At 49.4% G+C, this 26,298-nt stretch overlaps 1 pseudogene; it reads left to right on the forward strand.

Moving 5' to 3' along the window:
- The first annotated feature begins 5,894 nt into the window (after nt 1-5,894).
- The window catches only part of LOC123481006, a 29,947-nt pseudogene continuing 9,543 nt past the window's right edge, over nt 5,895-26,298 (forward strand).

Here is a 26,298-nt window from a genome sequence, read left to right on the forward strand (position 1 = left end):
ACACGCCTAGAAACAGAGCCCCTAGAAACAGAGCGCCTGATCACACCCTAGAAACAGAGCGCCTAGAAACAGAGCGCCTAGAAAGCAGAGCGCCCTAGAAACAGAGCGCCTGATACAGCGCCCTAGAAACAGAGCGCCCTAGAAACAGAGTGCCTGATACACGCCCTAGAAACAGAGCGCCCTAGAAACAGAGCGCCCTAGAAACAGAGCGCCTGATACCAAAACGCCCTAGAAACAGAGCGCCTAGAAACAGAGCGCCCTAGAAACAGAGCGCGAAAGCCTAGAAACAGAGCGCCTGACACGCCCTAGAAACAGAGCGCCCTGAAACAGAGTGCCTGATCCACGCCCTAGAAACAGAGCGCCCTAGAAACAGAGCGCCTAGAAACAGAGCGCCCTAGAAACAGAGCGCCTGGAAACAAGCGCCCTAGAAACAGAGCGCCCTAGAAACAGAGCGCCCTAGAAACAGAGCGCCTGATACAGTTTGCGCCCTAGAAACAGAGCGCCCTAGAAACAGAGCGCCTGATACACGCCCCTAGCAAACAGAGCGCCCTAGAAACAGAGCGCCCTGAAACAGAGCGCCCTAGAAACAGAGCCTGATATGCCCTAGAAACAGAGCGCCTGATACCATGCCCCTAGAAACAGAGCGCCTAGAAACAGAGCGCCCTGAAACACGCCCTAGAAACAGAGCGCCTAGAAAGCAGAGCGCCCTAGAAACAGAGCGCCTGATACACGCCCTAGAAACAGAGCGCCTAGAAACAGAGCGCCCTAGAAACAGAGCGCTGATACGCCCTAGAAACAGAGCGCCTAGAAACAGAGTTCGCCCTAGAAACAGAGCGCCCTAGAAACAGAGCGCCTAGAAACAGAGCGCCCTAGAAACAGAGCGCCCTAGAAACAGAGCGCCCGATACCACACCCTAGAAACAGAGCGCCCTAGAAACAGAGCGCCCTAGAAACAGAGCGCCCTAGAAACAGAGCGCCTGATACACGCCCTAGAAACAGAGCGCCCTAGAAACAGAGCGCCCTAGAAACAGAGCGCCCTAGAAACAGAGCGCCTGATACACGCCCTAGAAACAGAGCGCCCTAGAAACAGAGCGCCTGATACACGCCCTAGAAACAGAGCGCCCTAGAAACAGAGCGCCCTAGAAACAGAGCGCCCTAGAAACAGAGCGCCCTAGAAACGGCCCTGAAACAGGCGCCTAGAAGCCCTAGAAACAGAGCGCCCTAGAAACAGAGCGCCCGATACCACCTAGAAACAGAGCGCCCTAGAAACAGAGCGCCCAGAAACAGAGCGCCTAGAAAGCAGAGTAAGCTGATACACGCCCAGAAACAGAGCGCCCTAGAAACAGAGCGCCCTAGAAACAGAGCGCCCTAGAAACAGAGCGCCTGATACACGCCCTAGAAACAGAGCGCCCTAGAAACAGAGCGCCCTAGAAACAGAGCGCCTAGAAACAGAGCGCCTGATCGCCCTAGAAACAGAGCGCCTAGAAACAGAGCGCCTAGAAACAGAGCGCCCTCTAGAAACAGAGCGCCTAGAAACAGAGCGCACACGCCCTAGAAACAGAGCGCCCTAGAAACAGAGCGCCCTAGAAACAGAGCGCCCTAGAAACAGAGCGCCTAGTACAGAGCGCCTAGAAACAGAGCGCCCTAGAAACAGAGCGCCCTAGAAACAGGTGCCTGATACACGCCCAGAAACAGAGCGCCCTAGAAACAGAGCGCCCTAGAAGCAGAGCGCCCTAGAAACAGAGCGCCTGAGCACGCCCTAGAAACAGAGCGCCCTAGAAACAGAGCGCCCTAGAAACAGAGCGCCTGAACAAGCGCCCTAGAAACAGAGCGCCCTGACCAGAAACAGAGCGCCTAGAAACAGAGCGCCTAGAAACAGAGCGCCCTAGAAACAGAGTGCCTGATACACGCCTAGAAACAGAGCGCCCTAGAAACAGAGCGCCTGATACACGCCCTAGAAACAGAGCGCCCTAGAAACAGAGCGCCTAGAAACAGAGCGCCTAGAAACAGAGTGCCTAGGAAACAGAGCGCCTGATACCAGCGCCCTAGAAACAGAGCGCCCTAGAAACAGAGGCGCCTGATACACGCCTAGAAACAGAGCGCCCTAGAAACAGAGCGCCTAGAAACAGAGCGCCCTAGAAACAGAGCGCCTGATACACGCCCTAGAAAACAGAGCTGCCTGATACAGAGCGCCTAGAAACAGAGCGCTGATACACGCCCTAGAAACAGGCGCGCCTAGAAACAGAGCGCCCTAGAAACAGAGCGCCTTAGAAACAGAGCGCCCTAGAAACAGAGCGCCTGATACACGCCCTAGAAACAGAGCGCCCTAGAAACAGAGCGCCCAAATAGAAACAGAGCGCGCCTGATACAGCGCCCTAGAAACAGAGCACCCTAGAAACAGGCGCCCTAGAAACTGCAGAGCGCCTGAGCTTACGCCCTAGAAACAGAGCGCCCTAGAAACAGAGCGCCCTAGAAGCAGAGCGCCCAGAAACAGAGCGCCCTAGAAACAGAGCGCCTAGAAACCTGAGCGCCCTAGAAACAGAGCGCCCTAGAAACAGAGCGCCTGATACACGCCTAGAAACAGAGCGCCCTAGAAACAGAGCGCCCTAGAAACAGAGCGCCTGATACCATGCCCTAGAAACAGAGCGCCTGATACCATGCCCTAGAAACAGAGCGCCCTAGAAACAGAGCGCCTGATACACGCCCTAGAAACAGAGCGCCCTAGAAACAGAGCGCCCTAGAAACAGAGCGCCCTAGAAACAGAGCGCCTGATACCATGCCCTAGAAACAGAGCGCCTGATACCATGCCCTAGAAACAGAGCGCCTGATACCATGCCCTAGAAACAGAGCGCCCTAGAAACAGAGCGCCTGATACACGCCCTAGAAACAGAGCGCCCTAGAAACAGAGCGCCCTAGAAACAGAGCGCCTGATACACGCCCTAGAAACAGAGCGCCCTAGAAACAGAGCGCCCTAGAAACAGAGCGCCTGATACACGCCCTAGAAACAGAGCGCCCTAGAAACAGAGTGCCTGATACACGCCCTAGAAACAGAGCGCCCTAGAAACAGAGCGCCCTAGAAACAGAGCGCCCTAGAAACAGAGCGCCTGATACACGCCCTAGAAACAGAGCGCCCTAGAAACAGAGCGCCCTAGAAACAGAGCGCCCTAGAAACAGAGTGCCTGATACACGCCCTAGAAACAGAGCGCCCTAGAAACAGAGCGCCCTAGAAACAGAGCGCCTGATACACGCCCTAGAAACAGAGCGCCCTAGAAACAGAGCGCCCTAGAAACAGAGCGCCTGAAACAGAGTGCCCTAGAAACAGAGTGCCCTAGAAACAGAGTGCCCTAGAAACAGAGCGCCCTTGAAAGCCTAGAAACAGAGCGCCCTAGAAACAGAGCGCGCCCTAGAAAGCCCTAGAAACAGAGCGCCCTAGAAACAGAGCGCGCCCTAGAAAGCCCTAGAAACAGAGCGCCCTAGAAACAGAGCGCCCGATACCACACCCTAGAAACAGAGCGCCCTAGAAACAGAGCGCCCTAGAAACAGAGTGCCTGATACACGCCCTAGAAACAGAGCGCCCTAGAAACAGAGCGCCCTAGAAACAGAGCGCCTGATACACGCCCTAGAAACAGAGTGCCCTAGAAACAGAGTGCCCTAGAAACAGAGTGCCCTAGAAACAGAGTGCCCTAGAAACAGAGTGCCCTAGAAACAGAGTGCCCTAGAAACAGAGTGCCCTAGAAACAGAGTGCCCTAGAAACAGAGTGCCCTAGAAACAGAGTGCCCTAGAAACAGAGTGCCCTAGAAACAGAGTGCCCTAGAAACAGAGTGCCCTAGAAACAGAGCGCCTGATACACGCCCTAGAAACAGAGCGCCCTAGAAACAGAGCGCCCTAGAAACAGAGCGCCCTAGAAGCAGAGCGCCCTAGAAACAGAGCGCCCTAGAAACAGAGCGCCCTAGAAACAGAGCGCCCTAGAAACAGAGCGCCCTAGAAACAGAGCGCCTAGAAACAGAGCGCCTGATACACGCCCTAGAAACAGAGCGCCTTAGAAACAGAGCGCCCTAGAAACAGAGCGCCTGATACACGCCCTAGAAACAGAGCGCCCTAGAAACAGAGCGCCTGATACACGCCCTAGAAACAGAGCGCCCTAGAAACAGAGCGCCCTAGAAACAGTGCCTGATACACGCCCTAGAAACAGAGCGCCCTAGAAACAGAGCGCCCTAGAAACAGAGCGCCCTAGAAACAGAGCGCCCTAGAAACAGAGCGCCCTAGAAACAGAGCGCCTGATACACGCCCTAGAAACAGAGCGCCCTAGAAACAGAGCGCCCTAGAAACAGAGCGCCTGATACCACGCCCTAGAAACAGAGCGCCCTAGAAACAGAGCGCCCTAGAAACAGAGCGCCCTAGAAACGCCCTAGAAACAGAGCGCCTGATACACGCCCTAGAAACAGAGCGCCCTAGAAACAGAGCGCCCTAGAAACAGAGCGCCCTAGAAACAGAGCGCCCTAGAAACAGAGCGCCCTAGAAACAGAGCGCCCTAGAAGCGCTGCACACTCGATAAAGATTGTGTACCCTACACCAAGGAAGCTCAAACAAACATCTATTGTTCATGAAGTTTGTAAGATAAAGCAAAATAATCCTCAAGTCCATGTTGCCGGTAATGGCACAAACCAATGGTGCACTCGTACATGTAATGCAGTGGTAGTAATGGAGTTTGTAGAAGGTTAAATGTTTGTACTTGACATTCGTGGAAATGGAGAAAGGTGGTTGGACGAGAGAGCAGTAGAGAGCTGGCATCCTCACCGATTGGTTCAAACACATGGTTGAATTACAGCATGCTATAGCTACCTAGCTGTGTGTGTGTATATATGACATCCATTTTAATTGCTATGTTGTAGATTCATTGAGTATTCCTGATTGTAACAGTTAACGTTCTGTCTCTTCCCCCAGGTGAAGAGCTGTTGTGTTAGCCCGTCTCGGACCACTGCTCCACCAGGTGTATCATACCTCTGGGAATGACTGCACCTTCACAACCTCACCAGGAGGGGGCGCTGGAGGACGACGCCCACATCAATCACATAGCCAGGAGCTAGGAGCACCTTCATTCCTTTTAGCTAGGATAGCCTTCCTTCCTATAGCTAGGATAGGCTTCCTTCCTTCCTATAGCTAGGATAGGCGTCCTTCCTTTAGCTAGGATAGGCTTCCTTCCTTTAGCTAGGATAGGCTTCCTTCCTTTAGCTAGGATAGGCTTCCTTCCTTTAGCTAGGATAGGCTTCCTTCCTTTAGCTAGGATAGGCTTCCTTCCTTCTAGCTAGGGCTTCCTTCCCTTTAGCTGGATAGGCTTCCTTCCTTCCTTTAGCTAGGATAGGCTTCCTTCCTTCCTTTAGCTAGGATAGGCTTCCTTCCTTCCTTTAGCTAGGATAGGCTTCCTTCCTTTAGCTAGGATAGGCTTCCTTCCTTCCTATAGCTAAGATAGGCGTCCTTCCTTCCTATAGCTAGGATAGGCTTCCTTCCTTTAGCTAGGATAGGCTTCCTTCCTTCCTTTAGCTAGGATAGGCTTCCTTCCTTCCTTTAGCTAGGATAGGCTTCCTTCCTTTAGCTAGGATAGGCTTCCTTCCTTCCTATAGCTAGGATAGGCTTCCTTCCTTCCTTAGCTAGGATAGGCTCCCTTCCTTTAGCTAGGATAGGCTTCCTTCCTTCCTTTAGCTAGGATAGGCTTCCTTCCTTTATAGCTAGGATAGGCGTCCTTCCCGCTTTCCTTTAGCTAGGATAGGCGTCTTCCTTTAGCCTAGGATAGGCTTCCTTCCTTCCTTTAGCTAGGATAGGCTTCCTTCCTTTAGCTAGGATAGGCTTCCTTCCTTTAGCTAGGATAGGCTTCCTTCCTTTAGCTAGGATAGGCTTCCTTCCTTCCTATAGCTAGGATAGGCTTCCTTCCTTTAGCTAGGATAGGCTTCCTTCCTTTAGCTAGGATAGGCTTCCTTCCTTTAGCTAGGATAGGCTTCCTTCCTTTAGCTAGGATAGGCTTCCTTCCTTCCTATAGCTAGGATAGGCTTCCTTCCTTCCTATAGCTAGGATAGGCTTCCTTCCTTCCTATAGCTAGGATAGGCTTCCTTCCTTTAGCTAGGATAGGCTTCCTTCCGTTAGCTAGGATAGGCTTCCTTCCGTTAGCTAGGATAGGCTTCCTTCCTTCCTTTAGCTAGGATAGGCTTCCTTCCTTCCTTTAGCTAGGATAGGCTTCCTTCCTTCCTTTAGCTAGGATAGGCTTCCTTCCTTTAGCTAGGATAGGCTTCCTTCCTTTAGCTAGGATAGGCTTCCTTCCTTTAGCTAGGATAGGCGTCCTTCCTATAGCTAGGATAGGCTTCCTTCCTTTAGCTAGGATAGGCTTCCTTCCTTTAGCTAGGATAGGCTCTCTTCATTCCTTAGTGTGAGCCTGCAAGTCCAGTCCTAGGTTGAGATGCAGCTTTGATGCTGGTGGTGATTGGAGCAGAGAGAGAGAGAGAGAGCCCCAAACCCACAGAAGAGGATGGTTCATCAGTTCACCTGATCTTTACGCTCTACCCTCACTGTTGCTAACTTGATTAGTAGTTATCAGCTCAACCGTTGAAGTCCGTAGGCCTCATAAAGAGTATATTCCCACTCACACATTCAGTACTAGCCCTGCGCTCTGTGGTGACCTGGTTCTCTCCACCTCTCCGTTCCCCTCACGCCCCCTCCGGTCCCGTGGATGTTTTGTCGGCTCTGAGGACTGCATGGCAGCGGAGTAATCGTGGAGAGGCCGGGGTACCACAAGCTTATGGACTTTGACAAGAGAGAAGGAGGCGGAGGAAAGGGGGAGGCAGAGGAAGGGAAGAGGATGTCGAAGACTGGAGGGAGCCGGTCGGGGCATGGCAGTCGCAGCTCGGGGAGCAACTCTGGGGTGCTCATGGTGGGCCCTAACTTCCGGGTCGGGAAGAAGATCGGCTGTGGGAACTTTGGAGAGCTTCGTCTGGGGAAGAACCTGTACACTAATGAATATGTAGCTATCAAACTGGTGAGTGGACCTAATTCTATAACATTATATGAACATGAGGTTAAACGATAGACTATACATTAGTAAATATGATATAAACATGAGGTTAAGCAGTAGACTAGGGGTCAACAATCTGCATTTTCAAAACACAGACCCTCCAAAAATCTGTCTTTTTAATAGATTTCACCTGTGTTCAAATTAAACACAGACAATAAATACATGGGTCCACTCTGTTCTAGAATGCAGGATAATACGGGTCAGTTCAAGAGCGTTAGTTCTTTACCCTATTTTCACATTTTAGTCATTTAGCAGACACTTATCCAGAGCGACTTACAGTTAGTGAGTTCATACTGGCCCCCCATGGGAATCGAACCCACAACCCTGGCGTTGCAAGCGCCATGCTCTACCAACTGAGCTACACGGGACCTATGTAATTATAATCTCAAACAATAATCATTAATCTGAACGATATTATAGCCGTAATATGTAGCCTAGTCGACAGGGTTGATGAAATATGAACGCTATAAGTGCGTTGGAATAATGACACGCTTGCAACACGCGTCCAATTAATTAATTATTTATAGTATTCTGATATCATTCTTTCACATTCTTCATTGTAACCACAATGCAACAAATAATCAACTCTGGTTCGAACTCCAGCCAACAAACTAGTGTGAAAACGGTCACATGGCAAACATTGTCAACATAAAATATGCGCACTTAGCTTATCTTACTTCCTCATCTCCCTCCCTCGGGTTGCTGTTTATTTTCTAATTTCACCACCCTGGCCAAAAGTGGTGCGTGACCCTAGCAAAGTCAACGTGTCGGGACTCCGGTGCCCCCCATTTGATATTGTCATTAGTGTCTCTAGGTGATCACTGCCTATGCAGGAGAGTTTATTTTCAGTTCTTGCAACCTAATCCCCTTTTCAGTGGTAACGCTGGACACCAGGAGGGACCACAGCGTGAGCTGGGAACACATTCCAAGTGCCACTAACAGTGACTTCCGCCAAATACACCCTCCCCACAGAGCGAGAGAGAGAGAGTGGTTTGGAGGATGGATGAGATGTTTCTAATAATCACAGCGAGTCTATTTAAATATAACAAGTTACCTGCATTTTCAGAATGAGAAAAATAATAATTGGCGTTCTGTTTTTTGTTTTAAAAAAACGCAGAATTCTGCATTAACGCGACCCCTGTGCACTAATTAATACGTGGTCATCAAACTGGTGAGTAAATGAGGTTACACGACCACACATTACACATCACCTTTTAAAGGCAGTCCTTAAAGGTCAGCTGCCCCTTAGAGCCAACTTCTATGGTTTTAAACGGAGTCAGAAATATTCATTCTAGTGTCAATTGACTACAAAGTGTAAATAGGATAATTTTGGTCATAAAGTCAGCCTCGTCCCACCCCACCCCCACAACGTTATTCCTCCTCTCTCCTACAGCGTCCATCACAATTACATGCACATGACCAATTATGCAAATTAGGTGATGACGTCATTTAGCGACGTTTAGGACAGCCAATAGCTGCCTTCCTTACTGAGGAGTTGGCAACACTGGACATGCCCACTTTTTTGCAAATTATGCCCAATACATAGTTGTTTTGCTAAACAACCAACCAGCCAGTCTATTAGACCTGACCACTGTATTTAATGACCCTTTTTCACTTGGTTTGTTTTATTCACCAATAGCCTTTCTCGTTCTGCAGTATGACATGGCAACGCTCTCAGTATAGTGATGCAGGTCTTTACATGGCAACGCTCTCAGTATAGTGATGCAGGTCTTTACATGGCAACGCTCTCAGTATAGTGATGCAGGTCTTTACATGGCAACGCTCTCAGTATAGTGATGCAGGTCTTTACATGGCAACGCTCTCAGTATAGTGATGCAGGTCTTTACATGGCAACGCTCTCAGTATAGTGATGCAGGTCTTTACATGGCAACGCTCTCAGTATAGTGATGCAGGTCTTTACACTGGTAACGCTCTCAGTATAGTGATGCAGGTCTTTACATGTTGGCAACGCTCTCAGTATAGTGATGCAGGTCTTTGCATGGCAGCTCTCAGTATAGTGATGCAGGTCTTTACATGGCAGCACGCTCTCGGTATAGTGATGCAGGTCTTTACATGGCAGCGCTCTCAGTATGGTGGTGCAGGTCTTTACTTTTTTTTTTTTTTTTTTTTTATTTCACCTTTATTTAACCAGGTAAACCAGTTGAGAACAAGTTCTCATTTACAGCTGCGACCTGGCCAAGATAAAGCTATAGCAGTGCGATAAAAACAACAACACAATTACATATGGGGTAAAACAAAACAAAAATCAAAAAAATACAACAGAAATACAATTAACATACAGTGTGCCAAAATTTAGGAAGTTATGGAGGTAAGGCAATGAAAATAGGCTATAGTGCAAAATAATTACAATTAGTATTTAACACTGGAATGATGTGCAAGAGATGATGTGCAAATAGAGAGCTGGGGGTACAGATGAGCAAAATAAATATCAATATAGGGATGAGGTAGTTGGCGGGCTAATTTCAGATGGGCTGTGTGTACAGGTGCAGTGATCGGTAAGGTGCTCTGACAGCTGATGCCTAAAGTTAGTGAGGAGATAAGAGTCTCCAGCTTCAGAGATTTTTGCAGTTTGTTCCAGTCATTGGCAGCAGAGAACTGGAAGGAATTCTGCGGCCAAAAGGTGTCGGCTTTGGAATGACCAGTGAGATATACCCGCTGGAGCGCAGACTACTGGTGGGTGTTGCTATGGTGACCAATAGAGCTAAGATAAGGCGAGATTTGCCTAGCAGTGATTTATAGATGGCCTGGAGCCAGTGGGTTTGGCGGCGAATATGTAGCGAGGACCAGCCAACAAGAGCGTACAGGTCACAGTGGTGGGGTATTATATCGGGGCTTTGGAGACAAAGCGGATGGCACTGGGAGTAGACAACATCCAATTTGCTGAGATATAGAGTGTTGGAGGCTATTTTTGTAAATGACATCGCCGAAGTCAAGGATCGGTAGGATAGTCCAGTTTTACAAGGGCATGTTTGGCAGCATGAGTGAAGGAGGCTTTGTTGCGAAATGGAGCCGATTCTAGATTTAACTTTGGATTGGAGATTTTAATGTGAGTTGGAAGGAGAGTTTAGTCTACAGACACTAGATTATTTGTAGTTGTCCCACGTACTCTGGGTCAGACCCGTCTGGAAGTAGTGATTCTAGTCCGAGGTGGGCGGGTGCAAGCAGCGTTCGGTTGAAGAGCATGCATTTTTGTTTTACTAGTGTTTAAGGGCAGTTGGGGGCTACTGAAGGGTGTTGTATGGAATTGAAGCTCGTTTGGAGGTTTGTTAACACAGTGTCCAATGAAGGGACCCAGATGTATACAAAATGGTGTGCGTCTGCGTAGAGTGGATCTGAGAGTCACCCAGCACAAAGCGGCGTCATTGATATACACAGAGAAAAGAGTTAGCCAAGAATTGAACCCCTGTAGCACCCCCATAGAGACTGCCATAGGTCCAGACAACCAGGCCCTCCGATTTAACCCATTGAACTCTATCCGAAAGTAGTTGGTTGAACAGGCGAGGCAGTCATTGAAACCAAGGCTTTTGCTGCCAATAAGAATGCGTGTGGTTGACAGAGTGAAACCCGGCCAGTCAGTGGCCAGGTACACTGTAGCAGCTCTCGTATAGTGATGCAGGTCTTTTACATGGCAACGCTCTCCAGTATGTGATGCAGGTCTTTACATTGGCAGGCTCTCAGTATAGTGATGCAGGTCTTTACTCATGTGCAACGCTCTCAGTATAGTGATGCAGGTCTTTGCATGTGCAGGCTCTCAGTATAGTGATGCGGGTCTTTGCATGGCAGCGCTCTCCGTATAGTGATGCAGGTCTTTTACGTTGGCGGCGCTCTCAGTATAGTGATGCGGGTCTTTACATGGCTTTAGCGCTCTCCGTCATAGTGATGGCGGTCTTTACATGAGCGCTCTCAGTATGGTGATGCAGGTACTTTGCTGGCTAGCGCTCTCAGTATAGTGATGCCAGGTCTTTACATGTGGCTAGCGCTCTCAGTATAGTGATGCAGGTCTTTACACGCTGGCGGCTCTCAGTATAGTGATGCAGGTCTTTACGTGCGCAGCGCTCTCGGTATAGTGATGCAGGTCTTTACATGACGCTCTCGGTTTATAGTGATGCAGGTCTTTGCATGGTAGCGCTCTCAGTATAGTGATGCAGGATCTTTGCCGTGGCAACGCTCTCAGTATATCGTGATGCAGGTCTTTACATGGCAACGCCTCCATATAGTGATGCAGTCTTTACATGTAGCGCTCTCCAGTATGTGATGCAGGTCTTTACATGGCAACGCTCTCAGTATAGTGATGCAGGTCTTTACATGGCAACGCTCTCGGTATAGTGATGCAGGTCTTTACATGGCACGCTCTCAGTATAGTGATGCAGGTCTTTACATGGCAACGCTCTCAGTATAGTGATGCAGGTCTTTACATGGCAACGCTCTCAGTATAGTGATGCAGGTCTTTACATGGCAACGCTCTCAGTATAGTGATGCAGGTCTTTACATGGCAACGCTCTCAGTATAGTGATGCAGGTCTTTACATGGCAACGCTCTCAGTATAGTGATGCAGGTCTTTACATGGCAACGCTCTCAGTATAGTGATGCAGGTCTTTACATGTTGCACACATTAAATTGTATAATCGAGTGCTTTCCCCTACCAGCTCTTTAATTATTTGTAACTTTTATTTCTTATTATTTTGTATTGTATTCTTGGTGTGATTTCTTTTTTTTTTTGTGGTATTCTTTCTTAAAACTGCATTGTTGGTTAAGGGCTTGTAAGTAAGTATTTCACTGTAAGGTCTACACCTGTTGTATTCGGCGCATGTGACAAATCAAATTTGATTTTGAAACCGCTCGAGTCGAACAAATTTGAATATAATTTCACAATTTCATATGTACAACATCTAAAGACCTGAGAGGCGTTTCTAAAGGAAGTTTTGGAGCTTCACCCTATTCAGACAGGACCTGGTATTAAACGTTGGTTATGTAATTATTACCCCTGCATGTGCATTATTCCAGAGGAAGATTCACCAAGGGTTTGTTTTTCCAAATTGGCCCCTGTAGTTATGATAATTGTTTTATTACATTTTAAATAGTCTTATGACGGAAGCCTGGAGGTTTTTAGCAGGTCCCCAGTGTCAGGTCTGGAGCAGTGAAGTCACGAGCTCTGCTGGTCGACTACTGCAGCAGCCTAGCGGTGACAAAAGCCCTGGTCTGCCCTAGAAAGCCTATTTACAATTTTACATTTTAGTCATTTAGCAGACGCTCTTATCCAGAGCGACCTACAGGAGCAATTAGGGTTAAGTGAGCTCCTGAGTGGCGCAGTGGCCTAAGGCGCTGCATCGCAGTGCTAACTGTGCCACTAGAGATCCTGGTTCGAATCCAGGCTCTGTCGCAGCCGGCCGCGACCGGGGAGACTCATGGGCGGCGCACAATTGGCCCAGCGTCGTCCAGGGTAGGGGAGGGAATGGCCGGCAGGGATGTAGCTCAGTTGATAGAGCTGGCGTTTGCAACGCCAGGGTTGTGAGTTCGATTCCCATGGGGGCCAGTATAAATTTTTTTTTATTAACTGTAAGTCGCTCTGGATAAGAGCGTCTGCTAAATGACTAAAATGTAAATGTCAAGTTCCTTGCTCAAGGGCACATCGACAGATTTTTTCACCTAGTCGGCTGGGGATTAGAACCAACGACCTTTCGGTTACTGGCACAACGCTCTTAACCACTAAGCTACCGTATTTAAATAAAAAAAATTTTTTATAGCCGTTTTGGTCTCTAAAGTGAGTTTATTATGTTCAAGTTCGATCCCCTCTGTGAATTATTTTAAAGTTCGCAACAAATCGAGATATTTAGGGTGCGTTCGTAAATTAACTCTGGAGTGCCAGTGTGCGTGCGCTATGGATGTTCTTAAATTCAGAGGGTTGGCAGATTGTCCGTAGATTCAGAGCGTTTCGCTCTCTGAGCATTTAGAGAGCACACTGGACGCTCTGGCCGGGAGTAGGGTTGATCCAAGCGTTCTGACCTCAAAATGGCAGTCAAGCACCCAAGCTAACTTGCTAAAATTGGCTAGCTTGCTAGCTACTTCCAGACACAATTGAGAGAACACCTCACTCTGACCATTTTACTCTCCTAGCAGAGCTGGTTAGGCTGTTTTCCGTTATCCAGAGCTGGTGACTGTAACTGTGCTGCTGGCAACAATTTAATTATGTTTTTTTGCTAATTTTTACTGACACTGGTCATATTTAACAGGTTTTGCGTGTTCGTAAATTCATCAGTTATTCTGCGCTCTGGCACACTCAGACGAGAGGGCTCTGAAATCGGAGTAGATGGCCAGAGTGAATTCCACTCTGTATGTAGGCTGTATGCAGGCATGTTATGGTCATTTGCGTTCACAATCCCATCACACAGAGGTTATATCCATATACAAAATAAACATAATAATAAAAAAAATATTATTATAATAAAAAATTAAAGATATAAATAAATAATAAAAATATTATATATATATATATATATATATATATATATATATATATATATATATATAAAACAAATGAAAATTACAAATATACTCTAGAATCAAAAAATTATAAAAAATAAATAAATTGTAAAGTGGTTGTCCCACTGGCTATCATAATGTGAATGCACCAATTTGTAAGTCGCTCTGGATAAGAGCGTCTGCTAAATAGCGTCAATGTAAATGAGAGAAAACAAAATATTGATTAAGTCTTGGCTATAATCTGTCCTCAGCGAAATAGCCAAGCGGTCCCAAATGGTCAAGATGATCTACAGACTGTTCTTAGTGCCAGATCTGTTTCCCCCATCAGCCACTGCACCTGCTTCTTCAACTATTTTGTAAAAAAAATGATTTAGAGGCTATATCTAGAGGCCTGTGAGTTAGGGTCTCTTTAAGGGGAGGCCTATGATAAAAACAGTTATAAAACACAAATAGAGTTCTACCATTTTCGGCAAGACGCCAGTATATGGGGCGCCCTTTTCATGAGTGTGGTTGGTCGGAGGGATGGATTTGCCTCAAACAGATTATCGTTATATAATTCATTATGAAATAGAACATGCATGCATTACAGATTCCAGCTCCTTAATACCACTTACTAAATTGTTTTGTGAATGAGCGGCGCGGAGAGCAGGTTACATATGGCCGGCTGGTCTCAGCCTAGTGCAGCAGCTTTACGTTACCTCAAATATCACAGAGGGTATGTATCACTCACATAATACTATATTCCATTTAGCAGAGACTAAGCTATCAGGTACTCTATCTCACTAAACTGTCCCAGAGGTTTGGGTGGCTGACTCACTACCTGTTGTTGAGATGAGGAAGGGGTATTCAAATCTTGCCCTACGAGGGCCAGAGTATTGCTGGTTTTCTGTTATACCTGATAATTAATTGCACCCACCTGATGTCCCAGGTCTAAATCAGTCCCTGATTAGAGGGACGCATGAAAAAAATGCAGTAGAACTGGCTTGGAGGTCCAGGTTTGAATTAAAAGGTCTTCCATATAAACAAATTCTGTGCTGGGCCGCTAACTGACCTAGGTAGCCTTTCAGGTAGCTAACTGACCCGGTAGCCTTTCAGGTAGCTAACTGACCCAGGTAGCCTTTCAGGTAGCTAACTGACCTAGCTAGCCTTTCAGGTAGCTAACTGACCCAGGTAGCCTTTCAGGTAGCTAACTGACCCAGGTAGCCTTTCAGGTAGCTAACTGACCCAGGTAGCCTTTCAGGTAGCTAACTGACCCAGGTAGCCTTTCAGGTAGCTAACTGACCCAGGTAGCCTTTCAGGTAGCTAACTGACCTAGGTAGCCTTTCAGGTAGCCTAGGTCAGTTAGCTGCCCAGTTCAGAATTTGTTATACCGTGTTGATGTCATTCCACCCTGAGATGGACATCAACACACTTCTCTCTGTAGTGGGCAGGCCTGATCTCTCTGTAGTGGGCAGGCCTGATCTCTCTGTAGTGGGCAGGCCTGATCTCTCTGTAGTGGGCAGGCCTGATCTCTCTGTAGTGGGCAGCTCTCTAGTGGGCAGGCCTGACTCTCTGTAGTGGGCAGGCCTGGATCTCTCTGTGGTGGGCAGGCCTGTCTCTCTGGACCTCTGTGTGGGCAGGCCTGATTGTGGTCCGGCAGGCCTGATCTCTGTAGTGGGCAGGCCTGATCTCTCTGTAGTGGGCAGGCCTGCACAGATTGTGTGTCTGGTCTGGGACTGCACCCCATAAGGTTGAGCTGTACAGTAAACAGGACTCCTACTCCAACTGAGCCTCTGATTCACTTCTATATACGTTTCTGAACTAGTTGTATCTGGAACGGACCCATAATGTTGGCTATGTAGCGAATATAGAATAGCTAGTACTTTACTGGGAGACAGGACCTGGGAGAGACAGGACCTGGGAGAGACAGGAGGGCGTAGACGGACCTGGGAGAGACAGGACCTGGGAGAGACAGGAGTAGTTGATCTGTTTTCAGACGGGACCTGGGAGGGACAGGAGGGTGGTTGGTCTGTTGTTAAGACAGGACCTGGGAGGGAGACAGGACCTGGGAGAGACAGGACCTGGGAGAGACGGACCTGGGAGAGACAGGACCTGGGAGAGACGGACCTGGGAGAGACAGGAGGGTGGTTGATCTGTTTTACAAGACAGGACCTGGGAGAGACAGGACCTGGGAGAGACAGGACCTGGGAGAGACAGGACCTGGGAGGTAACTGGAGAGACAGGACCTGGGAGAGACAGGACCTGGAGAGACAGGACCTGGGAGAGACAGGACCTAGGAGAGACAGGGACCTGGGAGAGACAGGACCGGGAGAGACAGGACCTGGAGAGACAGGACCTGGGAGAGACGGGACCTGGGAGAGACAGAACCAAGAGAGACAGGACCTGGGAGAGACGGACCTGGGAGGACAGGACCTGGGAGACGGGACCTGGGAGAGACAGGAAGGGGGCAGGACCTGGGAGAGACAGGACCTAGGAAAGACAGGACCTGGGAGAGACGGAGGGGGGCGGACTGGAGAGACAGGACCTGGAGGGACGAGGGGGTGGTTGGTTGTTGTTCAAGACAGGACCTGGGAGAGACAGGACCTGGGAGAGACAGGACTAAAGACAGGACCTGGGAAAGACAGGACTAGGAAGGACCTGGGAGAGACGGGACCTGGGAGAGACAGGAGGGTGGTTGATGTTTACAAGACAGGACCTGGGAGGGACAGGACTGGGAGAGACAGAACCTGGGAGAGACAGGACCTGGGAGAGACGACAGGGGGGGACTGGGAGAGCGGGCTGGGAGGACAGGAGGGTGGTTGATTGTTGTTCAAGACAGACTAGGAGAGACAGGACCTAGGAGAGACAGGACCTAGGAGGGGCAGGACCTAGGAGAGGCAGGACTGGGAGAGACAGGACCTGGGAGAGACAGGACCTGGGAGAGACAGGACCTGGGAGAGACGGGACCTGGGAGAGACAGGAGGGTGGTTGTCTGTTGTTGGACAGGACTAGGAGAGGCAGGGACCTGGGAGAGACAGGACCTGGGAGAGACGGGACCTGGGAGAGACAGGAGGGTGGTTGTCTGTTGTTCAAGACAGGACCTAGGAGAGACAGGACCTGGGAGAACAGGACCTGGGAGAGACAGGACCTGGGAGGGACAGGAGGGTGGTTGGTCTGTTGTTCAAGGACCTGGGAGAGACAGGACCTGGGAGAGACAGGACCCAGGAGACAGGACCTGGGAGAGGCGGACCTGGGAGAGAAGGGGTGGTGAGGACAGGACCTGGGAGGGACAGAGGGCGACCTGGAAGACAGGACCTGGGAAAGACAGGACCTGGGAGAGACAGGACTGGAAGAGCAGGCTGGGAGGGACAGGAGGTGGGAGCAAGACAGGACCTGGGAGGGACAGGAGGGTGGTTGATCTGTTTTACAAGACAGGCCTGGGAGGGACAGGAGGGTGGTTGATCTGTTTAAAGACAGGACCTGGGAGGGACAGGAGGGTGGTTGATCTGTTTTACAAGATAGGACCTGGGAGGGACAGGAGGGTGGTTGATCTGTTTTACAAGACAGGACCTGGGAGGGACAGGAGGGTGGTTGATCTGTTTTACAAGACAGGACCTGGGAGGGACAGGAGGGTGGTTGATCTGTTTTACAAGACAGGACCTGGGAGAGACCGAGGGTGGTTGATCTGTTTTACAAGACAGGACCTGGGAGGGACAGGAGGGTGGTTTGATCTGTTTTTCAAGACAGGACGGACTGGGAGCGGAGGGTGGTTGATCTGTTTTACAAGATAGGACCTGGGAGGGACAGGAGGGTGGTTGATCTGTTGTCAAGACAGGACCTGGGAGGGACAGGAGGTGGTTGATCTGTTGTACAAGACAGGACCTGGGAGGGACAGGAGGGTGGTTGATCTGTTGTTCAAGACAGGACCTTGGAAACACAGGACCTGGGAGAGACCGGAGCGTGGCATGGCGTTATCTAGCCTAGCCTACGAGCATGTTCCTCTGTAGAAGGGCAGGTAGACCTAAAGTCTTCCCGAATGCTTCCCATCCATTTTTTCAGCTGTTCGTGCACATTACATTTTTTCTCGAGGCAAGCCGAAGTTCGGTAGCCGAAGTCTACGCTCCTGTGTTGGTGATTGGTCAACAGTAGAGATTCTTCAATAAAGTCTTTGTTGTCATTAAACAAGAGACGACTCGTTTTCATGAACATTTTTTAACTTGAGAAATACTGCACCAAATACCTTAGATGTCAAACTGAGCAACTAAAACATCCTCAGGAAAAAAACCTCAAAATGAATGACAGATTTATTTTAGATCCATTCTGACTCTTTTTTGGCTACGAGCGTCTCAAGATGGACAAACAGTACTAAGGGATTATGCGAGGCACAGGCGTTCACTTCAACTAGCCGAGTTCTGCCGAGCAAACCTCCTTGTCCTCCCTTTCCGCTCCGGGCTAGCTGTTCACAACGTCCTGTTGGTTTAAAAGCAATCTGTTGGTTTTGGCTTGTTGGGTTTTTGGTTTACACACGCTTGCTCAGAAAGCCCTCTCCTCTGTGGTTTGCTTGTGCGCTTGTGTGGAGAGATGTGAGTGTCATGACGACTGGACTCCAACCCCCGTGTGGCCTGAACCCCACACCCGTGCTTAGTCCTACACACACATTCACCCAACAACTGAGCTTTGGCAGCGATTGCTGTATAAAGATGATTCACACAGTCTCTTTCCTGTGATGAGGTTATCCTTTAACCCTCATCATGCTGTTTGACCCTAACCTTTGCTGTTTGACCAACCTTCATCATGCTGTTTGACTCTAACTTCATCTGCTGTTTGACCTCTAACCGTCATCATGCTGTTTGACCTCTAACCTTCATCATGCTGCTGTTTGACCTTTAACCCTCATCATGCTGCTGTTTGACCTCTAACCTTCATCATGTTTATCTCATTTCCAGGAGCCCATCAAGTCCCGGGCCCCACAGCTTCACCTGGAGTACAGGTTCTATAAACAGCTGGGGAGTTCAGGTGAGACGACAACAGGATTATATTGTTTCTCTGTGGTTATGAACACCAATGTAATGGACGTTTATTATCAGGAAAACTGTTAAATGTAGTATACTCGACTAACATTGACTCTGTACCGGTACCCCCTCTATATAGCCTCGTTATTGTTATTTTATTGTGTTACTTTTTTTAACTTTAGTATATTTAGTACATATTTTCTTGACTCTTATTTTTCTTTAAACTGCGTTGTTGATTACGAGCTTGTCGGTAAGCATTTCACTCTAAGGGTTACACCTGTTGTATTCGGCGCATGTGACAAATAAAATGGATTTGATTTGAATCCACCAATGTAATGGAAGTTTATTATCAGGAAAACTGTTAAATGTAGTATTGAATCCTATAGAGACTCTGTTTTTTTACTCTGGTCCAGGGCCTGTATGGACGGTATGAATCAAGCTCCTCACAGTAGTGCTGAGCTAGGATCAGGTCCTTCCTGTCCATGTCATCTTATTTATTGGAATTGAAAGGCAAAACTGATCCTAGACCACTTAAGACTCTTGATTCATATGGCCCCAACTCCTAGAGTCTGGAATGGTTGTCTTGTGTGTGTGTGTGTCAGCATATTTCCCGTCGGTCTTTAGAATGATGAATAGTTAACCATGCAGGGTCAGCCTATGGACACACGGCTCAGAGAAGACAGACTAACCATGCAGTCAGCCTATGGACACGCGCGCTCAAGAAGACAGATAACCATGCAGGTCAGCCTATGGACACTTCGCCCGGCTCCAGAAGACAGACTAACCATACAGAGTCAGCCCCTGGACACACGGCTCATCCAGAAGACAGACTAACCATGCAGGGTCAGCCTATGGACAACGGCTCAAGAAGACAGACTAACCCTGCGGGTCAGCCCTATGGACACACGGCTCAGAGAAGACAGACTAACCATGCAGGTCAGCCCTATGGACACACGGCTCAGAGAAACAGGCTAACCATGCAGGGTCAGCCTATGGACACACGGCTCAGAAGACAGACTAACATGCAGGGTCAGCCTATGGACACACGGCTCAGAGAAGACAGACTAACCATGCAGGGTCAGCCTATGGACACACGGCTCAGAGAAGACAGACTAACCATGCGAGGGTCAGCCTATGGACACACGGCTCAGAGAAGACAGACTAACCATGCAGGGTCAGCCTATGGACACACGGCTCAGGAGAAGACAGACTAACCATGCAGGGTCAGCCTATGGACACACGGCTCAGAGAAGACAGACTAACCATGCGGGTCAGCCTATGGACACACGGCTCAGAGAAGACAGACTAACCATGCAGGGTCAGCCTATGGACACACGGCTCAGAGAAGACAGACTAACCATGCAGGGTCAGCCTATGGACACACGGCTCAGAGAAGACAGACTAACCATGCAGGGTCAGCCTATGGACACACGGCTCGAGAAGACAGACTAACCATGCAGGGTCAGCCTATGGACACACGGCTCAGAGAAGACAGACTAACCATGCAGGGTCAGCCTATGGACACACGGCTCAGAGAAGACAGACTAACCATGCAGGGTCAGCCTATGGACACACGGCTCAGAAGACAGACTAACCATGCAGGGTCAGCCTATGGACACACGGCTCAGAGAAGACAGACTAACCATGCAGGGTCAGCCTATGGACACACGGCTCAGAGAAGACAGACTAACCATGCAGGGTCAGCCTATGGACACACGGCTCAGAGAAGACAGACTAACCATGCAGGGTCAGCCTATGGACACACGGCTCAGAGAAGACAGACTAACCATGCAGGGTCAGCCTATGGACACACGGCTCAGAGAAGACAGACTAACCATGCAGGGTCAGCCATGGACACACGGCTCAGAGAAGACAGACTAACCATGCAGGGGGTCAGCCTATGGACACACGGCTCAGAGAAGACAGACTAACCATGCAGGGTCAGCCTATGGACACACGGCTCGGAGAAGACAGACTAACCATGCAGGTCAGCCTATGGACACACGGCTCAGAGAAGACAGACTTGGCTACGTCACAGATGGCACCCTATTCCCCTGTGTACAGTTGAAGTCGGAAGTTTACATACACTTAGGTTGGAGTCATTAAAACTCATTCTTTCAACCACAATTTCTTGTTAACAAACTATAGTTTTGGCACGTCAGTTAGGACATCTACTTTGTGCATGACACAAGTCATTTTTCCAATAATTGTTTACAGATAGATTATTTCACTTATAATTCACTGTATCACAATTCCAGTGGGTCAGAAGTTTACATACACTAAGTTGACTGTGCCTTTAAACAGCTTGGAAAATTCCAGAAAATGATGTCATGGCTTTAGAAGCTTCTGATAGGCTAATTGACATCAGTTAAGTCAATTGGAGGTGTACCTGTGGATGTATTTCAAGGCCTACCTTCAAACTCAGTGCCTCTTTGCTTGGCATCATGGGAAAATCAAAAGAAATCAGCCAAGACCTCAGAAAAAAGATTGTAGACCTCCACAAGTCTGGTTCATCCTTGGGAGCAATTTCCAAATGCCTGAAGGTACCACATTCATCTGTACAAACAATAGTACGCAAGTATAAACACCATGGGACCACGCAGCCGGCATACCGCTCAGGAAGGAGACGCGTTCTGTCTCCTAGAGATGAACGTACTTTGGTGCGAAAAGTGCAAATCAATCCCAGAACAACAGCAAAGGACCTTGTGAAGATGCTGGAGGATACGGGTACAAAAGTATCTATATCCACGGTAAAAACGAGTCCTATATCGACATAACCTGAAAGGCCGCTCAGCAAGGAAGAAGCCACTGCTCCAAAACCGCCATAAAAAAAGCCAGACTACGGTTTGCAACTGCACATGGGGACAAACATCTTACTTTTTTGAGAAATGTCCTTTGGTCTGATGACTGTTTGGCCATAATGACCATCGTTATGTTTGGAGGAAAAAGGGGACTGCTTGCAAGCCGAAGAACACCATCCCAACCGTGAAGCACGGGGTGGCAGCATCATGCTGTGGGGGTGCTTTGCTGCAGGAGGGACTGGTGCAATTCACAAAATAGATGGCATCATGAGGAAGGAAAATTATGTGGATATATTGAAGCAACATCTCAAGACATCAGTCAGGAAGTTAAAGCTTGGTCGCAAATGGGTCTTCCAAATGGACAATGACCCCAAGCATACTTCCAAAGTTGTGGCAAAATGACTTAGGGACGACAAAGTCAAGGTATTGGAGTGGCCATCACAAGCCCTGACCTCAATCCTATAGAACATTTGTGGGCAGAACTGCTAAAGGGTGTGCGAGCAAGGAGGCCTACAAACCTGACTCCCAGTTACACCAGCTCTGTCAGGACGAATGGGCCAAAATTCACCCAACTTATTGTGGGAAGCTTGTGGAAGGCTACCCGAAAACGTTTGACCCAAGTTAAACAATTTAAAAGCAATGCTACCAAATACTAATTGAGTGTATGTAAACTTCTGACCAACTGGGAATGTGCTGAAAGAAATAAAAGCTGAAATAAATAATTCTCTCTACTATTATTCTGATATTTCACATTCTTAAAATAAAGTGGTGATCCTAACTGACCTAAAATGGGGAATTGTTACTCGGATTAAATGTCAGGAATTGTGAAAAACTGAGTTTAAATGTATTTGGCTAAGGTGTATGTAAACTTCCGACTTCAACTGTACACTTTATGAAGCAGTGCACTATGAAGGGCATAGGGTACCGTTTGGGACACAGACAGAGAGAGGGATAGGGGATAGATTCACCTGACTCTACCTCAGCCTGTTATAGTGGAGAGCACCTGGTGACTGTACCTCAGCCTGTTATAGTGGAGAGCACCTGGTGACTGTACCTCAGCCTGTTATAGTGGAGAGCACCTGGTGACTGTACCTCAGCCTGTTATAGTGGAGCGACCTGGTGCTGTCCTCAGCCTGTTATAGTGGAGAGCACCTGGTGACTGGTGACTGTCCTCAGCCTGTTAAGTGAGAGCACCTGGTGACTGGTGACTGTCCTTCAGCCTGTTATAGTGGAGAGCACCTGGTGACTGGTGACTGTCCTTCAGCCTGTTATAGTGGGAGAGCACCTGGTGACTGGTGACTGTACCTCAGCCTGTTATAGTGGAGAGCACCTGGTGACTCTACCTCAGCCTGTTATAGTGGAGAGCACCTGGTGACTGTGTGACTGTCCTCAGCCTGTTATAGTGGAGAGCACCTGGTGACTGTCCCTCAGCCTGTTATAGTGGAGAGCGCCTGGTGACTGGTGACTGTCCCTCAGCCTGTTATAGAGGGAGCACCTGGTGACTGTCCCTCAGCCTGTTGTAGTGAGAGCACCTGGTGACTGTACCTCAGCCTGTTATAGTGGAGAGCACCTGGTGACTGGGTGACTGTCCCTCAGCCTGTTATAGTGGGAGAGCACCTGGTGACTGTCCTCAGCCTGTTATAGTGGAGAGCACCTGGTGACTGGTGACTGTCCTTCAGCCTGTTATAGAGGAGGAGCACCTAGACGGTGACTGTCCCTCAGCCTGTTATAGTGGAGATCACCTGGTGACTGTACCTCAGCCTGTTGTAGTGGAGAGCACCCGGTGACTGGTGACTGTCCCCTCAGCCTGTTATAGTGGAGAGCACCTGGTGACTGTCCCTCAGCCTGTTGTGGTGGAGAGCACCTGGTGACTGCTGTCCTCAGCCTGTTATAGTGGAGAGCACCTGGTGACTGTACCTCCAGCCTCGTTATAGTGGAGAGCACCTGAGAGTGACTGTACCTCCAGCCTGGCCCTAGTGGAGCGCACCTGGTGACTGGTGACTGTCCCTCAGCCTGTTATAGTGGAGAGCACCTGGTGACTGGTAACTGTCAGCCTGTTATAGTGAGAGCACCTGGTGACTGGTCTGCACCTCAGCCTGTTATAGTGGAGAGCACCTGGTGACTCTACCTCAGCCTGTTATAGTGGAGAGCACCTGGTCTGGTGACTGTCCCCTCAGCCTGTTAGAGTGGAGAGCACCTGGTGACTGTCCCTCAGCCTGTTAGTAGTGGAGAGCGCCTGGTGACTGGTGACTGTCCCTCAGCCTGTTATAGGAGAGCACCTGGTGACTGTCCCTCAGCCTGTTGTAGTGGAGAGCACCTGGTGACTGCCTCAGCCTGTTATAGTGGAGAGCACCTGGTGACTGGTGACTGTCCCTCAGCCTGTTATAGTGGAGAGCACCTGGTGACTGTCCCTCAGCCTGTTATAGTGGAGAGCACCTGGTGACTGGTGACTGTCCTTCAGCCTGTTATAGAGGGAGAGCACCTGGTGACTGGTGACTGTCCCTCAGCCTGTTATAGTGGAGGATCACCTGGTGACTGTACCTCAGCCTGTTGTAGTGGAGAGCACCTGGTGACTGGTGACTGTCCCTCAGCCTGTTATAGTGGAGAGCACCTGGTGACTGTCCCTCAGCTGCTGTGACTCCTCAGCCTGTTATAGTGGAGAGCACCTGGTGACTCTCCTCAGCCTGTTATAGTGGAGAGCACCTGGTGACTCTACCCTCAGCCTGTTATAGTGGAGAGCACCTGGTGACTCTACCTCAGCCTGTTATGGTGAGAGCACCTGGTGACTGTCCCTCAGCCTGTTATAGGAGAGCACCCGGTGACTGTACCTCAGCCTGTTATAGTGGAGAGCACCTGGTGACTATCCCTCAGCCTGTGACCTAGTGGAGAGCACCTGGTGACTGTCCCTCAGCCTGTTATAGAGGAGAGCACCTGGTGACACCCTCAGCCTGTTATAGGAGGAGAGCACCTGGTGACTATCACCTCAGCCTGTAATATGTAGTGGAGAGCACCTGGTGACTGGTGACTGTCCCTCAGCCTGTTGTAGTGGAGAGCACCTGGGACTGGTGACTCTACCTCAGCCTGTTATAGAGGAGAGTAGCACCTGGTGACTGGTTCCCTCAGCCTGTTATAGTGGAGAGCACCTGGTGACTGGTGACTGTCCTTCAGCCTGTTGTGGTGGGAGAGCACCAGACTGGTGACTGTACCCTAGCCTGTTATAGTGGAGAGCACCTGGTGACTGGTGACTGTCCCTCAGCCTGTTATAGTGAGAGCACCTGGTGACTGTGACTGCTTCAGCCTGTTATAGTGGGGAGCACCCTGGTGACTGGTGACTTACCTCAGCCTGTTATAGTGGAGAGCACCCTGGTGACTGTCCCTCAGCCTGTTATAGTGAGAGCACCTGGTGACTGTACTCCTCAGCCTGTTATAGTGGAGAGTACCTGGTGACTCTACCTCAGCCGGTTAGTAGTGGAGAGCACCTGGTGACTTTGTTGACTACCTCAGCCTGTTATAGTGGAGAGCACCTGGTGACTGTGCCTCAGCCTGTTATAGTGGAGAGCACCTGGTGACTGTCCTCAGCCTGTTATAGTGGAGAGTAACTGGTGACTGTACCTCAGCCTGTTATAGTGGATAGCACCTGGTGACTGGTGACTGCCTCAGCCTGTTATAGTGGAGAGCACACTGAGTGACTGTCCTCAGCCTGTTATAGTGGAGAGTGACTGGTGACTCTACCTCAGCCTGTTATAGTGGAGAGCACCTGGTGACTGTCCCTCAGCCTGTTATAGTGGAGAGCACCTGGTGACTGTCCCTCAGCCTGTTATAGTGGAGAGAGTGACTGGTGACTGTCCTCAGCCTGTTGTAGTGGAGAGCACCTGGTGACTGGTGACTGTCCCTCAGCCTGTTATAGTGGAGAGCACCTGGTGACTGGTGACTGTCCTCAGCCTGTTATAGTGGAGAGCACCTGGTGACTATGTGACTCTACCTCAGCCTGTTATAGTGGAGAGCACGGTGACTGGTGACTGTACCTCAGCCTGTTATAGAGGAGAGCACCTGGTGACTGTCCCTCAGCCTGTTGTAGTGGAGAGCACCTGGTGACTGGTGACTGTCCCTTAGCCTGTTATAGTGGAGAGTATGGTGACTGTACCTCAGCCTGTTATAGTGGAGAGCACCTGGTGACTGTACCTCAGCCTGTTATAGGGAGAGCACCTGGTGACTGGTGACTGTCCCCTCAGCCTGTTATAGTGGAGAGCACCTGGGACTGCCCTCAGCCTGTTACAGTGGAGAGCACCTGGTGACTGTCCCTCAGCCTGTTATAGTGGGGAGAGCACCTGGTGACTGTCCCTCAGCCTGTTATAGTGGAGAGCACCTGGTGACTGTACCTCAGCCTGTTATAGTGGAGAGCACCTGGTGACTGTACCTCAGCCTGTTATAGTGGAGAGACGGTGACTCTATCTCAGCCTGTTATAGTGGAGAGCACCTGGTGACTGTCACCCTCAGCCTGTTATAGTGGAGAGTACCTGGTGACTGTACCTCAGCCTGTTATAGTGGAGAGCACCTGGTGACTGTCCCTCAGCCTGTTATAGTGGAGAGCACCTGGTGACTGTACCTCAGCCTGTTATAGTGGAGAGACTGGTGACTGTCCCTCAGCCTGTTATAGTGGAGAGCACCTGGTGACTGTCCCTCAGCCTGTTATAGTGGAGAGTGACTGGTGACTGTCCCTCAGCCTGTTATGGTGGGAGAGTGACTGGTGACTGTCCCTCAGCCTGTTGTAGTGGAGAGCACCTGGTGACTGGTGACTGTCCCTCAGCCTGTTATAGTGGGAGAGCACCTGGTGACTGGTGACTGTCCCTCAGCCTGTTATAGTGGAGAGCACCTGGTGACTGGTGACTCTACCTCAGCCTGTTATAGTGGAGAGTGACTGGTGACTCTACCTCAGCCTGTTATA

Source organism: Coregonus clupeaformis, unplaced genomic scaffold, assembly GCF_020615455.1.
Source record: "Coregonus clupeaformis isolate EN_2021a unplaced genomic scaffold, ASM2061545v1 scaf0237, whole genome shotgun sequence".
In the NCBI taxonomy this organism is placed as follows: Eukaryota; Metazoa; Chordata; class Actinopteri; order Salmoniformes; family Salmonidae; genus Coregonus; species Coregonus clupeaformis.